The sequence below is a fragment of the Hibiscus syriacus genome, unplaced genomic scaffold (assembly GCF_006381635.1).
Source record: "Hibiscus syriacus cultivar Baekdansim isolate YM2019G1 unplaced genomic scaffold, ASM638163v2 tig00110745_pilon, whole genome shotgun sequence".
NCBI lineage: Eukaryota > Viridiplantae > Streptophyta > Magnoliopsida > Malvales > Malvaceae > Hibiscus > Hibiscus syriacus.
Genome location: NW_024062847.1, coordinates 1,427,589 through 1,441,611, shown reverse-complemented (window position 1 = coordinate 1,441,611; position 14,023 = coordinate 1,427,589). Strand labels below are relative to the sequence as shown.

The following is a 14,023-nucleotide window of genomic DNA, read 5'->3' as shown; positions in this document are numbered from 1 at the left end:
TTAATTATAAACAATTTATATCGTTTTTAACCTTATATCAGCAAATTATATTTTAATCTCTGGTGATTGAATTTGATTTTGGTATTGACATATTGCCATGGAAACATTCCACTATTAGCCATTGTCGGTGGTTGTCTGGTTCCATGACCATCTAAGGTCTCTGAATTGGGTCATGGTGCCAGGGCCTGGCCTTTCATAAGTCTGAATTGGGTCGGACCCCACTGCAATCAGCGCTTTCAAGAGCTCAACAATACCTCAAAATAAACCCCTTTTTAATCAGTCAACCGGCATTTCACCATAAATTTTTGTTCACTCTCATTAAGACACATCAATCGATTAGGAAAAGAAAACTATGGATTCAGACGAGGAGGATTTCGTATTCGTTGGTACACCCATTCAGCGGGAGGAAGAGATCACCAACCGTCGGAAAAAAGCCGCCGCTGAAGCCTCTGGTAACCTCCGCGCCCTTCCTCCCTGGGAGCAAGAGGTATAAATTTTCATCCTCCTTTTGCTTTTTTTTTTGGATGAAATTTTCTTGCTGAGATTATAAGTGAGAAATTTGAATTAGAACCTATCACAGGTTGAATTCTCCTTTTTTGGCCCTTAAGGCAGAAGTTGTGGCTTTCAGAAACTGTTTGGTTCCGTGAAACTTTTGGGGTAAATAAAATAAAAGAAATCAGGGCTGAAAGCCGATGGAACTTGGCTTATCTATTGCTACTAGTTTTTTTTAGGTTTCTTTGTATAAATTGGATCCTTGTCATTATCAAAGCGAATTGTTCCCTTTTAGATAGTATTTTAAGCTAAATTAGTTCCTTAACAGACTGGAAGCCTTTTATGGATTTCACATTCCTTTCAGTTGATTCTAAACAAACTATCTTGGAATTGATTTAAAACGAAGAGAACATTATTGTGTTTGTCTTGTGGTGTTATCCATAATTCTATAATTCTTTGACTTCCATTATATAATAATATAGATAAGGTATTATGTAATTATGTAAGTGTTTATTAGTTATACATGGTCAAAAGTCTTTCCTTCTATCATTTTTGAATTATAATTTTCCAGGTTAGAGATGAAGAAGGACGTAGAAGATTTCATGGTGCATTTACAGGTGGATTTTCTGCTGGTTACTTCAATACAGTGGGCACGAAAGAGGGTATATCTCTGTATTCATTTTATCTAGATTTCTACCATTCACTTGCAATGAAATCATCTAGCGTGCCCAATGGGTTTTTGAACTTATTTGCAGGTTGGGCCCCACAATCATTTACATCATCCCGGAAGAATAGAGCTGAAGTCAAACAGCAGAGCATTTTGAACTTTTTAGATGAAGATGAGAAAGCTGTATGTTCTGTTTAATTTTCCCACTTTTTATGATTTTCTTGAACGGCAGATAGGGGTGTTCCCGTGTCTGTTAGGTTTTTGACATGCTCTATTACAAAATTACATTTGGTTATGGTTGGTTATTTCCTTAATAATTTACAATCTAGTTTAAAGCATTTTTGAAAATTCTTGGTGCCTTTGCTAAATCTGAAATTCCAAACACTTTCGCGTGGCATCCAATAAAGTTTTAGACCTTCATGATTTTTAAGTTTAGCTATGGAAACATGCCTGTCCTATTAATTTTCAGCAATACTTATGCTTGAACTTTTATTTAGGATAATTTGTTATTTCACTGTGAAGAATTAATATGCATATACATATATTTGCATTGCTGGAGTTGCACGATTTCTTTATAATTCATATATGCCTGAGATTTAATGCATATTTGGCTGTATAATGCACCTACTTCTAGTATATCTTGCTTAAAAGTTTTTTCTCCTTATGTATTTTTATATCTCTGGCATGGTTTCATGGTTATCAATTTTCCCTGCTATATACTAAATTACTACTTAAACCTTACATATGTATCAAAAGAAGGGATGGTTAAATGCTAAAGCATCTTTCCAGTTCAGATATGTTTTAAAACATCCATTATGTGCATTCATTAGCCCAAAGTTTCTAATAGAGATATTTACATGATACTTTTTGATGCTTCATGATAAAACAGTTCGATTAGAATCATAACATAGTTTTTCCATATACAAGTCTTTGAAAGTAATTTTACTGCCTACTCAATGTGTTCACTGATTATTGTTATATGTGCCTCAGTATTTTTTGTCTTTTAAGACATTGTTGGTGTTTGAACAAGAATCAGTTTATTAATTATATCATCCTCTCATCTACATTTATAAAGATGATAAGGGTTTTATAAGATGTTTTCATTTTTCCTCTACCTGTTAGAACTATTATTATTATGATGATGATGATGATAATGATGATTTCGATGGTTTACGATAGTTCATGCTTTTGTATTTTAGGAATTGGAAGGTGCTTTGGGCACATCTTCACAGTTTGATACATTTGGATTTACAGCTGCTGAGTATGCTCGCAAACAAGCTGATAAGGAGCAAAAACAAAAGTATGTCAAATGTTTGAATATGCTCTTAAAGTACTGTTTGTTTTTTCCACAATCACGACTTTTTCTTTGGCTTCAAATAAAAGAGTTAATTTTTCATTTATTGAGTCCAACCCAACATCTCTTCTTGTTCCTTTCTGCTCATTTTGCCGAAGAAGACTTTTGAACTCATTTGGTTGGATATGAAAACATTGCATATGGTTACTATTATTCCTGACTTAAGGCAGCCAATGTCTTATACCACAATCATGTTCTTTGATATTGGTCTCTTGATGACATCTTTTTTCATTACCATAATCATTATTATCATTGTTCAACATCCTCACGACCACCTTAATCATATGTTATTCTTCTTCACCATGGACATGTAAGCTCATAAATTTGCATCTCATGGCATGTGCACTCATGCATCTGCAAATTGTTTGCTTTGCATCTACTTTGTACTTCCAGAAATATTTTCAATTATATACTAGCTTCTTATTTCTTTGTGTTTCCTATAGGCCATCTGCAATTCCTGGTCCTGTTCCCGATGAACTTGTCCTTCCAGCTTCTGAGTCTATAGGTTTGCTGTGATTTATTAATTTATAAATGCTTAGCTACAAAGTAGTTTATCCGAGAAATCAACAACTTAGAGCCTCATCTTATTTTCTGATTAGGTGTAAAATTGCTACTGAAGATGGGATGGCGACATGGCCGCACAATCAACGACTCGCGTGGTAGTTCATTATATGGTAATTTGGTCTATGGTCACATCGGTTTTATTCACTTTATCCGATTTCTAGCTCTTTTGGCAGAATTTATTTGAGAAGCTTTATTTTAAACCATCTGCTGCTTGGACTCAACAAAATGAGAACCAAACCCATATCTAGTTGTCGACACAACACAAAAAGGATAAGATAAGGGTACAGGATATGGGTTGGATTTGTTGGACTCTCGGTGACTCGGCGAGAAGAGATTAGGATAAAGTCTTGGTTTTCTAAATGGAAAGTAGTATATAAAGTATGAAAAAAGCATTGTTAATTAAATACACTCCAAAATATAGAAGTAGTTTTATATATAAAATATTCATGTATTTTAGATGTATTTAATATTTAAGTACATATAAAAGAGTCCTTGTACCTGTGTCCTCTCGATTCCTTTTGTGCATATTCCTGTGACTTGAGTTTAATTCAATTGACGAGTTAGACATCTAGATGCATACTTGAGTTCGAAACACGTACTTGGGTCCGAGCAACATAGGTTAAACATACAATTTGAATGTATGTATTTAGACCTACATTTTCTATGATAATATGATGAATTATTAGTTTCTTCAACGCTTGTTCTTTACTATTTTTCAATCTTAAGTTGTTGTCCTCTATCTTCACACCTCTTAAAAAGTAACTATATCGACTCTGACCTATTTATTGATGGAAACCTCGTCATGTACTTGTCGATTCCATTATGTTATATAGCCAAGATGGATGTTGTTATGCTTTTCTCTGTGTGAGGCTGCAGGTTATGTAAGTGGAAGGTTGTAGGAATTATAGAAATGAGTTGTTCCATTCCTTAAGAGCTTTTCTAATTATTCTTTTTGTTTCAATCCCTTATTTCAAGGGATTACATCTCATAGGATTAGTATCTTTCCTAACATAGAGTTTCCTAGTTTAGAGACATAATTTGTATATAAAGATGTAATATGTCCTACTGAAAAATATAAGAATAAAAATGACAGAGACTTACTCTATTTTCTATATGGTATCAAGTTAGAGCGATCAATCCAATTTCCGATTCTCTCTAAATCAATTTCTGTTTAACTCTATTTTTTTCTCTCCATGGCTAATTCGAATCCCTCAGCATCCGAAATCACTTCCCAGACCAGCCCCTCTCAATCTAATTTTCAGATTTCAGATTCCTGGTGTGAACATTGTAAGAAACCAGGCCATATGATAGATCAATGTTGGAAGCTGCACGGAAAATCAGCCGATTGGCAGCCCACACGGTCCAGGTTTCAAAAGGAGGCCCATTTGCCTCTCAAGATCCTTAAGCAGTTTTAGCAAGAAACAGATAGAGGAGCTACAATAGATTTTGAGCAGTATGACAACCCAGCCTACAAATGCGGCTTATACTTCTTTCTCTGTACAATGGATAATAGACTCGGGTGCATCAGATCATATGACAGGAAATATTGATCTCTTGGATGAATATAGTGAAAGCAGCTTACCAGCTTCTATCAAAATAGCAGATGGCTCTCTCACTACAGTCAAAGGGAGTGGTTCTGTTACATTAAACAAAAATCTACTACTTCAAGAATGGTAGCCTATCCCCTCAAGAATGGAGTCAAATGACGCAGTTCAGGAAGGAACTTTAGAGTATGCACAAGATTAACGAGCGCATATGGTTCCAGAAGTCAAGAACGAAGTGGATTAAGGACGGTGATAAGAATACGAGGTTCTTTCACCTTTGTGCTTCGAGCAGAAAAAAACTCAATTCCATCTCTTCCTTGAAAATTGATGGTAAGCAAACTTCGGACCCATATCAAATAAAGAATCATGTATCAGATTTTTTCATGGAGGCTTACAATAGTAAAGCAACGTCAAAAGTGGAGGATTTGAATCTTGATTTTTCAAAGTTATCACATGAACAAAGGGATCGTCTTGAGGTGCTCTTTTTGGAACAAGAAGTATGGGAGACAATCTCGTGTTCGGATAGCAATAAGGCGCCTGGTCCGGATGGGCTCACTATGGGTTTTTCAAGAAGTGCTGGCCTAGTCTAAATGAGTCGGTGATGAAATTCTTTAATGATTTCTATCAGCATAAGAAATGGGATCACAGAGTCAATCATTCCTTCATTACCTTAATTCCGAAGAAGTTAAACCCTGAGTGTTTGGAGGATTATAGACCGATCAGTCTCGTTGGAAGTCTTTACAAAATTCTCTCTGAAGTATTGTCAAAGAGACTCATTTCTTGCGTTAATGATATTGTAAGTTCTTCTCAGTTTGCTTTCATCCCTGGAAGACAGTTGTTAGATTGTACCTTTATTGCTAATATAGGTATTGATTATTGGAGGAAGAAAGGGCTAAAGGGGTTGTTTTCAAAGCCGACTTCCGTAGAGCCTACGACACAGTTGAATGGCCAATCCTGTTAAGAATCATGAGGGAGATAGGATTTGGCGAGAGATGGTGTTCGTGGATCTCGTATTGTTTATCTTCCGCGTCTATTTCTGTCATTCTGAATGGTACCCCACAAAGGAGATCCCGATGTCTAAAGGGTTAAGACAAGGATGTAGTCTATCACTATTGTTGTTCAATTTAGTTGGTGAGTTACTTCATTTGATGTTGATTAAAGCTGTGGATTTGGGCCTTTTCTATGGTTTCCCTATTGGTGTGTCAGAAAATCCTTGCCAATTATCACATCTTCAGTTCGCAGACGATCTAATCATCTTTTGCCGCGCTTCCCTCAGACAAATTAGAAATGTAAAAAGTCTTGAGAATTTTCAGCTTGATGGCTGGGCTTAATTTAAACCTATTGAAAAGTCATCTGTATGGATCAATATGGAAGAAGACGTTTTGAAAGATTGGGCACATCCATTGGGTGTTCTGTGGGTTCTTTCCCTACGGAATATTTAGGGTTACCATTTGGAGCAAAGAATAACTCAGATATTCTGTGGGATCTGGTTATCCAAAGGTTCAACAAAAAAATGGCAGATTGGAAAGCTAATTCACTATCCTTGGCTAGCAGATTGGTGCTACTAAAGTTGGTATTGTCTTCTCTCCCGATTTGTTTCCTATCTGTTTTTAAACTGCAAAGCAAAGTTAGTCAAAAGCTGAATTCGTTGATGGCTAGATTCTTGTGGGGTGATGGGTCAGAGAAAAATCAAATACATTGGGTGAATTGGAAAACGGTTTGTAGTCCGATTGAATATGAATGATTGGGGGTTTTGGATTTGAATCTAACTAATCGTGCTTTGTTGAGGAAATGGATATGGAAGTTTGCAAATGAGAAAGACTCCTTGTGGAAAAATTTGATTTGCAGCAAGCACAATGTAGACAATCTGTCTATGTTAGTTAGTAGGGTGTATTCTTCCCAAGACTCCTAGATATGGAAAGGAATAGTCAGCAGCTTCTTAAAGAATGATTCGGCTGGAGAGAGTTTGAGATCTCATTTAAGGCTCCAAGTGGGGAATGGTAAGTCAATATTCTTTTGGAATGATGTTTGGGTAGACAATACCCCTTTGAAAAATCAATTTCCTAGAATTTTTGCATTGTCTTTAAATAAATCGGGTAAGGTGGTTGATTTTGGAAGTTATCATTCTAATGGTTGGTCTTGAAATATTCGAACTAGAAGAGATTTGTGTGATTGGGAATTGGAACAATGGTTGGAATTAATGATTAAATTGAACAACATACAGTTGTTCGAGGCAATGGATGATTTTCTATCTTGGTCTGGGAAGGGGAATGGGTTGTTTTCGGTGAAATCTTGCAGAAATACTCTAGCTAAGGATCATGTTGAGAACTTTATTTTGAAATATCGTGAATGGTTGGGGTTGGTTCCTCCTAGAGTTGAAACTTTTCTTTGGCAAGTAACTCACCAAAAACTGGCAGTAAATTCAGAGTTGAAGAAAAGGGGGTGCCCTTATCTGATGGTGATCTTTATCCGCTTTGTAAACAGTATGAAGAGTCTACCCAACATCTATTTATTTTCTGCTCAGTGGCTTATGAGATTTGGAATAAGTTTTTCAGGTTTTGGGATATCTGTATAGCTTTGCCTTGTGATATTCCATCCCTTATTAGTTCTTGGCCTGATTTGATGGCAAATTCTACGATCTGGAAATTTTTCCCGGGAGTGGTTCTGTGATCTATTTGGAAAAATAGGAATTCAATTGTTTTCGAGAACCAGGTTCTGAACAGATCTTCTCTCTTCTTCATTGTAAGATTTAGATTAGCTAAGTGGTTTCAAGCAAAATTTCATCAAGTTTCGATCTCGGTTGACTCATTAATGGCTGATCCCTCTCTAGCAGACGGTCTTAATTGCTCAAAGGTTCAGAGTAGGGCTGTACAGAAATGGCTTCCTCCTCCTGCGGATTTCTACAAGTTCAATGTAGATGGTGCTGTTAGAAAAGATAGGATGTCTGGTGGCATTAGGGGTATTCTTAAAGATTCAAATTGTTCCACTCTAGCGTTGTTTTCAGAATGTGTTGGATCTAGCCCTTCTTCATTGGCAGAATTGAAAGCAATTAGGAAAGCAACTGAAATTTTCTTTTCCTCGATTTGGTCTACTGAAGGGAGATTGATTCTGAAAAGTGATTGCAAAACAGTTGTGGAATGGATCCAGACGCCTTCTTCTGCCCCTGTGTATTTTAGTAATCTAATTAAGGAGATCGAGTATTTTGTACTGTCTAGGGCATTGATAGTGAAGCTAATTTCTAAGGGTTGTAATTGGTATCTTTCCTAGGATTAGTATCTTTCCTAAGTTAGAGTTTCCTAATTTAGAGACATAATTTGTATATAAAGATGTAATATGTCCTACTGAAAAATATAAGAATAAAAATAACAGACTTACTCTGTTTTCTACAGAGGCATTTGTATTTGAGGGGATAAGTTTCTGGCTGAATATTCATATATTTATATTTATTGCAGATGCTCGTAGAGAAGCTAGAAAAGCTTTTCTAGCATTTGCTTCTGAGGACGTGAAGGTACCAAATCCTGCTGATGAGCCTGTTGAAGAACCTGAAAGCTTCACTGTGCAGCCTGCTGGCAATGATACTCGAGCTTCTCAAAGCTTACCTGTGAGACGTTCTCCTTGTTACCAGTATCATTACTCTTGCTTTGATCCTTATGACCCTTTACCTAACCATTAAAGTTGTTGATAATAATGTGTGTTTGTTTGGGGGGGGGAGGGGTTGTGTTATAACAAGCTCAAAAGCAGATTCTATTGTACCATTAATACTTCCTCCATTTGTGGGAATGCTGAAATAGTGGAAGGATATTTTATTTGTAATGTTGGAAGATATTTGTAGTGCTTTAGCTTGGTACGTATGAATCTATATCACAACTAGTATCTTCTTAAGCTTTGGAGGTTAAATTTGCTATCAATATGCTTGCTTTTGTGGGCTTGAATAAGAGATGATGCATGAGCTTCATTTATTTTATTCTCAAAGTTTAAGCTTATAATATTTATTAATTATTGGACATATGATAGATGACTAAGGCTGGGACTATTAAATATTTTTTGGGTTATTGGTTTAGGGTTTAAATCTATGGTTAGGTTTAAAACTTTATTTGGAAGAAAACCCAGTAATTTTAGAGCCTAATTAAATCCCTGGGTTTGCTTTTGAGCCAAGATTGGATGGGTTAGTGGTTGAGGAAGAGGAAATTAGTGTCAGGAAATAGAATTGGATGTGCTACAATGTACGAATGAGAATTTGCTGCATGCAATTTATGCTCGGCTGTGGCATGAAGTTGATGCTTTTCATGGCAAGATGCATGTGGACGAGAAAGATTGTGATATGTCAGAACCAATCTATGATGAATATCCCGAGGAAACTGAAGGAGAGTATGGTTTTTCATAGAGTGACGACAGCTAAAGCCTCATAAGAAGGGGAGGATTGGAAGTGAGTCAGAAATCTTTTTGATATCTCAAAGGACACAATGTCAAATGATGCTTGTGGAATAAAAAGAGCTGATTCAGTTTCTACAACTGAAATGGATTTTCTTGAGAGAGGATTCAATTTAGAACTCAAGAAAAAGCAGGAATACTTGAAGGCTAATAATAATGAGAAGATAATACAGTCTTTTAGAGATAACTACCTGCAAACAACATGAAAGTTGTTGATGTGAATTGAGTTCTAGTTTTTTTTTCTCAAGAAAGTCAGTTGCTAGTGGATGAAATTCATGAAAGAGGTTTGAATGAGGACTTTTTGTTTGAAGCTCATTTTCACTCTGAGACAACCGTGTGGTTTTTTTTTTCTCAAGAAAGTCAGTTGCTAGTGGATGAAATTCATGAAAGAGGTTTGAATGAGGACTTTTTGTTTGAAGCTCATTTTCACTCTGAGACAACACGTGTGGTTTTTAGGTGCCATAGAGAAATATCCATCTATATTGCTATTGAGGAACAGTGCTTCAACTCTTATGACTGTTTTTCAGCTTTCTTGCTCTACTTCAATTAGTCTGGTGTCAAGGATTCGAGTTGGCCTGAAAGTTGAGATTGGAGTTTTTTTTCTGTGATTGTTTTCATGGTCTTGGAAAATGTTGTTCAACCTAAGTTTCTAGGATTATTAAACATTTGCATCTCTTAGGAGACGGTGAAAACAGAGGTTATGGAAGACGTGCTCAATGTTAAAGAAGCTAGGTTTAGAAGGGGAATCAATATAATAGATTTTTTGTGACAAAGTTAGGTAAAACAGTTGGTTAAATCGTGGGTGGCTGGAGAGCTGAAAGTGGCTGATAAAAAATTATGCTGAAGTGGTGGTAGTTTTTGCGTCGAAGTTGAGTTTTCCAAGCCTGGGAGAATGGCGTAGGAGCTTTATTTATTTATAATATTTTATTATTTCAGTTTCATTTTATAATATTTATTAATTAATTGACATGATAGACAGATAAGGCTAGAACTATTAAATATTTTCAGTGTAATTAGTTATCTTTAGGGTTCAAATCTAGGATTAGGATTAAAACTTTATGCGCAAGAAAGCTTACTAACTTTAGTTGCAAGAATGGCAACCTATATAAATAAGCTGTAGGCTTTACAGCCAACATAATTATTCTTATTATTTTCTCGAGTAAATAGAAACTAGAGGTTTTTATAACCCTATGTTTTCTGAAGTTCCATCTTCTTACCCATTTGTTCAGTCCTAATTCTATTCATTTGCAACTGTTTTCCCCCATTAAACCACATCAAGAGAGAGAGAGAGAGAGAGAGAGATTGGTTTTTTGACGCCTTGAAATCAATTAAGTTATTTTTCTCTAATTTTTTTTTGATAGGAATGGAAGGCCTCGTTAAAAACCCCCTTCTTGATTAAAGGAGCTTAGGGGTAAGCTCCTTAATCAGCGGAAGGAGGAAAAGAGTGCCTTAAAAACTTTATTGATAATACAATCTTACATAATATTTAAACACTACACCACAATACATCCCATAAAACTTAACAACAATTTTCTAATAGACCGTCTCGCTGGACCAGAAAATCCAGTGACAGGGCTTTACAGTCAACCTATCCCTTTCTTAGCTAAGCTATCAGCCTCCCCATTGCTCGCTCTTGGAATCCACCTCACTGAATGAACTTTGCCATTTGAAAGTGTCAAAATCTGATTAACCAAAGACGAGTAGAAAACAGGAGCCAAAGCCGGTGATTTAATCCATTCCACTACCGACTTGCAATCACTCTCAACAATCAATCTCCCAACAGAAACCCAAACTGAAGCCAGAAAAATTTCAAAACCCCTTTTAATAACCTTTAATTCAGCTAGAGGAGTACCTTGGTCAACTTTCTCTGAAAAAGTCAAAAGTGTGCGACACTCCCAATCTCTCAATATACCTCCTATACCTCCACCCGAGCCTCCAAGCCTAACTGCTCCATCAACGTTCATCTTAAGAAAATCAACAGGGGGGAATCCAACGCAGGTTATGACCAACTTTTGCTAAAGTTAGAGAAAACCCATCTGCTAGAGATAGATTACCAATCAGCAAATCCTACTGAATATTAACCGTAGGAAACTTGGCTAAAACCATTTTGATAGCCTGAATCTAACTGTAAAGAACAGACATGCTGTCCAGGTTAGAACCTTCGAACACTATAGCATTCCTGGCTTTCCAGATTGACCAAAGATAACACCCGGAATAAACTTCCATATCGTCGACTTTCCCCTCAACTCACCCCAGGAACTAAACAAAGCAGGAGGGTCTTGAGGAAGAACAAGCGAAATATCCCAGAAGCTAGCTATTTTATTCCACAAATTCGAAGCAACAATACAGGAAATAAATAAGTGTTGAAATGTTTCCTCCTGAATCTTGCAAAAAGGACACTGTATATCTTCCCCTAAAGAAACTCCTCTCTTAACCAACTCAGCCTTAACTGCCAATTTCTGATGGCAAGTTGCCATAGAAAGCTTCCACTCTCGGTGGAGCAAAACCCTTCCAAACTCCTTGTAGCCACAAATCATTACTCCCGACCTCCGAGCCAAAGATTTTCCTGCATGATTTAACCGAAAACAATCCATCTCCGCTAGCAGACCAAGAAAGGGAGTCCTCCACCAGCTCTGACAGTTTGACATCCTTAAGTTTTGTCATCAAAGCCAACCACTGGTCCAATTCCCAATCACTCAGATTCCTTCTAGTTTGGACATTCCACTCCCAACCACTCGGTCCATAGCTGCCAAACTCAACAATCTCCCCCCCCTTTATTAATGGAAAGCACATAGATTCTAGGGTATGATCCATTCAAGCATGCTCCTGAATTCGGGGGTATGTGATTTCTTGAAGTACACTGTTTATTAACTATTTGTATCATTCTCAGAAGAATTATTTCTTACTGGATTTTTATTTCTTTTGTTTGCAAATGCTTTCAGAAAATAAGAGATTGGACTTGTCGAATGATAAGCAGCACAGGAGAGCTATGTCAATAAAAGATAGTCTCTTTGGTTCCAAGTGTAGGTTCTAATTTCTTACGAGCATGTCTTTTCAAGTCCTTGTGCTTGCATTTTTGTAGTGATTCACCTTTCTCCATATTTCCTTGCATGCATGAATTTTGTTTTAATAGAAGCTAATTCTACACCAGCAGGAAAAGCTGCTCCTGGATTCGGAATTGGTGCACTTGAAGAATATGACGCTGAAGATGAAGATATCTATGCTGCTGGTAAGTTCATTTTTTGTGAGCCTGCATTTGCCCCCCAGGAAAACCGGTCGTCAATGCTACCATATGAATAAATCAGTTATATTGGAATGTGGGAGTCAAGAACTCGTTTCTGTTTTCATTTTTCATTTTTTCCTTTTCAAATGAAGGGTTTGGAGTTGCATGCATTAATTGGAGATGTTTCTTCAGAATGTGCTATTACCTTCCTTATCTATATGTGCTTTTGTGTTCAAGACTATTCTGGAATCCTTGTGCTATAGCGAAAACTAATGTTACTCTAATTGGTGTTGTTGATATACCGACTCTGATTAGTCAGTATCCTCTTTGTCCGGGTTGTAGATACGATTAAAGTAGTTTTGCTGCTATTCATGGGGACTAATTGTATCATTAATTTTCCTATTCATCCTGAGGTTATTAGTTTAATATAAGTTTTAAGCTGAAGGTAGGGTTGCTATCTTAGGTTACGACTTTGAACAAACATGCATGGAAGAGGACGAAGAGCCATCAAGTTTGAGCATAGAGAGTAAACAACCATCAAGATTGACCATAGAGAGTAAACAAAAGGTGGTTGCAAGAGATGAGGGTGTTCTGCATGGTTTCAAATTTGCATCAGTTTCTGTCTGCCAGTTAGAAAGGTAATTGTTAAGTAGCTGATGCTGCATGCATGATGCCACATTTTTTTTTTTATAGGAAAGTAGGTCTCATAAAAAACCTCCTTCTTATAGCCCTTACCATGAGGTCAGAACCTACTAGGGAAGGAGGAATAGAGAACCTTAATATATTGATAATGTAAATTACATAAAACTAGAACCACTCCTTTAAGTACATAAAACTTAAGCACACTCTTATAACGCCTTGATGAAAACCTCCGACCCTACTAAAAAAGTGACCCACTACCCAATCCCCTCCTTTGCAAGCAAATCTGCCTCGCAATTACAGCTTCTCGGATCCACCTCACATGACCTCATACTCAGAAACCGCATCCGCAATATCCTGACAAAATTTAAAAGAAAAGGAGGAACTGACTCCTGATATTTCAACCACTCCACAGCTAACTTGCAATCAGATTCAATAATAAGCCTGAACGTGGGATTATGCAGGTCAAGGCTTAGGTCTGAAATTATTTGGAAATCTTGTAGGTGTTGTCAAGTGTGGTAGGTGAAATTGAGTTTTTGTAATGGTCTTGGTGCTTATGTCATTGATCTGTATATTGTTCACTTAAGAATTCTGCGGATAGTGCTGAAATACTTGGCAAATGGAAAATAGGACTATGTGAAAATAATGCTAATTAAACAGGAAAGAATTAGAAGGATAGGTGATGGATATTTTTAATAGCCTACTGGTGGATCTTATGTTTTCTTAAAGGTGTGAATTCTTCATTTATATCTATGCTAAGAAAAATAAATAAAGAACACGACATTAACATTGACATTAAATTAAATTTTATATTTTAAATGAAACTCATTATCATGTGTCCAAGTGCAAGCTATGTGACTTGGATTGCCCATGGGAAAACTATGGGTTTTCTTGTGGGGCTTATATGGATCTAGGCTACTTCAATAGGTAACTTTTGGGACGTGGTTCTTCAAAGTCCGTATCAATTGGTATTAGAGTCAACCATTATGTCTCCCTGTTGTGATTGTGCAGTGCTGGTGGTGTTGATATTGTAGTGTTTGCCCAGGGCTAGATTAAGCTAGCGCAAAGCCAGCCTGTGTGGGCACTAGGACTGCGGAGCGCGGTGGATT

At 36.8% G+C, this 14,023-nt stretch overlaps 1 pseudogene; it reads left to right on the top strand.

Moving 5' to 3' along the window:
• Positions 1 to 313: 313 nt before the first annotated feature.
• The window catches only part of LOC120139412, a 30,443-nt pseudogene continuing 16,733 nt past the window's right edge, over positions 314 to 14,023 (top strand).